The sequence below is a fragment of the Crocuta crocuta genome, unplaced genomic scaffold (assembly GCF_008692635.1).
Source record: "Crocuta crocuta isolate KB4526 unplaced genomic scaffold, BGI_CrCroc_1.0 scaffold238, whole genome shotgun sequence".
In the NCBI taxonomy this organism is placed as follows: Eukaryota; Metazoa; Chordata; class Mammalia; order Carnivora; family Hyaenidae; genus Crocuta; species Crocuta crocuta.
Window position 1 is genome coordinate 290,211 of NW_027532161.1, and position 3,229 is coordinate 293,439.

Below are 3,229 nucleotides of genomic sequence, written 5' to 3' on the forward strand. Positions count from 1 at the left end.
GGTGTCATTTGGATCCCAGGGTGTCTGGCCAGCAATTTGAATCTGACCAGCCATATGTTTCCCTGGTAGATGCGTATCCATAGATATCAGCTATGACTCTGCCGATGACATGGGAAGCACTATTCTGTGTAACATATGTGTCATCCCTGAACAGGGACAGTGCTAATCTCTGTATCCTTCCAGTCTTAGTGTATGTGCTGCCGAAGTGAGCACTCCGTGTAACATGGATGTGGAGTTCTTTTTTTTTTTTTTTTATTAGTTCTCCCTCTCCACACTACCCCCAGGTGTGAGGCTAAAGTGGCCCCTACTTCATGCCTGGGCACACTTAGGTCTTCCACATTCAGTTTGCTCTGCAAACTCCTATTTATCCCCTATTTCACTTCAAGTACAGCACAAGGGGGGAAACTGGGGCTGGCAGGCGCAGGGGGCAGGGGAAGAAACCAGCCAGGGATAACACCTCCAGAGCCATGCTCTCTCCCTCTCTCCCCCTTAAACGTCTGCCCTTTCTCTCCCACTCACCCCCAATCAAAAGCAGTTTGTAAACTGCAGACAGGATTTCTCTATCAGAGAATAGTTATCTTTAAGAAACTGAGGCATATTTCATGCTTTAGAGCCAAATCTGGTTTCCATGTTAAGGTGACCCACGGGTGAAGAACAAATGACTTTCTTCTTACAAATTTGCCCAGATCCTCATGATTTCCAGGCCAGTGAGTAGCAAAAACTCCTCTAACTGTAGCCTTGTGTTCTACGTGGCAGGCTCCCTCGACTTCCCCTGGCGATTCCCAACTTTCTACCCTGGATCCACCCCTCCCACTTGCCTGCATCCATACAGCCTTCTTCATACTCTATCTCTAGACAGTGCGTCTTAATTGAAATAGCACTGCCTGCGTAAGACCGTTATCTCGATGCAAAAACCTCACACTCTGCTTCACCCAACCACCCACNATACACCCATGAAATGACACACCCATGATATGACACTCCCCCCACCCCAGGACACAGGGTCCCTCATTTTAGATGTGCACATTCCCTTTGTTAGCTAGAGGCTCCCTTTGGCTGATGCCTAAAGCCTAGCTTTGATTCTGTTTACTGACTTTCTTAATACGCGGTCTTTAACCTAAAGGCCCTCTTGTCTTCACAGCTGGGTGCAGCAAGATAGCCAAGAAAGAGCGTTCCCTTCTCCACTCTCCTAAGCTCTGGCAGGGCAGTTTATGTTTATGGCAAACCCAACTTACAAATTTCTGGGTTTCCAAAAGCTTTTTTTTTTCAGACTTCACTAATGAACCCTTAGATGTGAAGGGTTCAGATTCTCCCATGATCATCAAACCATGGAAATGAAGACCCTTTTCAATATCTACCATGGCAATAAATTCTAGGCAGAATGCTTCAAAGTTAGGTATCATGTTTGCTTTGGAGGGTTTTCCTCATCTGAGCTTAAAAAAATCCCGTCTTTAAGGAGGCAGTGACCAAAAGAAGCAGTGTGGTGTGATGGAAAGCTGCGCACTAAATCTGGCATTACACAGACCTGGGTTTGACTCAGCTTTGCCAGTTTCTAGCTGCCCCTTTTCTGAGCTGCCATTTCTGCAGATACAACATCAAGGGCATAGATAATGTCTACTAAACATGGCTGCCACGAAGAGACCATGAACCAAAATGCACATTTCAAATGACAAACTGCCATACAAACACTAATTGTCTACATAAGACATCCATCCATTCAACAAATATTTCCTGGACAATGGTCGTGTGCCCAGCTCTGTGCCAGGCAATGAGAGCACTTACAATGTGTGTCCTGCATTTATGGAGTCCCTTCTACTTATTCAAAATACTTTTACAGTAACCATTAGGTTAGTCTCATTAGGTATATTAGGTCTCATTAGGTACAGCCACAGTATAAGGAGGGCAGGATAGATAACCCCATGCCCCTGAAGAGAATATTGAGGCACAAAGAAACTAAGGTCGCAGCAATGGAACACATTTCTCCTGTTACCTAGTCAGAAATGGGGATCAATTCTACTCTGCAAATCCAGCAGGACTTGAGACTATAATTTTATTTTAATGAAAGCCTGTCAAATTTCAAACTGATAGCCTGCTATTCCTTATTTACCGAGCACCCCCAAAATGCAAGTGCCCTCTCCCAGAAGGCTTGACCTATCCACATCAGCTGTATATTCTATCTCTGAAGGAGTCTACTGGGATCATACTGGTTTTTCAAATCAAACCTGATTTGCCTTTCAATTTTTGCTGCTTCTGTCTATAGACAGGGCCCTCCTTATATAACAGGGATATATTTTGCAGGGTCTTGCCTGCCTAGTCATTTGACTGAGTAGCAAGGGAGACTGTTGGGGACAGAGGGCCTTCCCAAGAACAGGAAATAACCATTTATACAAAATGTTCAAGGCCCAGGAGGTTCTGGCAAACTAAATAACCTAACTGCCCCAGACTATCCTCCATTTACAATCCTCAGCCTCTGGCAGTCCACCAAACCTTCCAGGGAAAGCAAGAGGCACAGTAGTGTTTGTTGTAAGTTCGAGCACACGTGAAAATTAGGGTCCATTTGTAACAGACTCCAGAAAGGAGACTGGGCGTACATTCAGATTGGCTCTGATGCTGCTTAATGGAAAATTATTACTGATACCACTCATGATTTCAAATACAATGAAATACACTTTAATATTTAAAACATGTGAACAGACTTAAATCTGATGACTAAAGGCATTTTGGTATTTTGCAGTGTCCCGTAGCCTTCAATTTGAAAAACAATTGTCAATAAATAAGGGTATTAAAAAAACTATAGTTATTTTCAGCTTCTTATTTCTTGGACTCAGAGAAAGGGTAAGTTTGTTTATATATATTGTAGTTTGTGAATAACATCAAATTTAATTTTTTACGGTTTTCAAATAGGAAAACATGTTTACCAGTAAGATATCTCAATGTAATACTGAAAGGACATGAAATAAGGTAGTAGAGAAGTCTGATTAATATTTCACTTTTTATAAAATCGTGGCTCCTTTTTTCATTAACTGATTTCGAGCTATGGTACCTACACACTCTTTNTCTTGTTTCAACACTCATGTAATCATGAAATACAGACACAGTTATCCTTAAAATATATATTTGAAATTATTGGCACCGTGTGAATTTCACAACCCTCCTCTTATTAACCATTGAATGTCAAGAAAGAACCATTAAAATCATTACAAATCTGTCTTTGTGGATCAAGCAAAGG

General features: G+C 42.1%; 1 protein-coding gene and 1 non-coding gene across 2 annotated transcripts in view; one reads left to right on the plus strand and one right to left on the minus strand.

Moving 5' to 3' along the window:
- Positions 1 to 3,229, plus strand: part of CAPN6 (calpain 6) — a 25,258-nt gene that overhangs the window by 2,275 nt on the left and 19,754 nt on the right. The window lies entirely within an intron of this gene.
- On the minus strand, positions 108 to 213 carry LOC144241825 (U6 spliceosomal RNA). Its single transcript, XR_013338204.1, has one exon. It is a non-coding gene; the product is annotated as a U6 spliceosomal RNA (small nuclear RNA).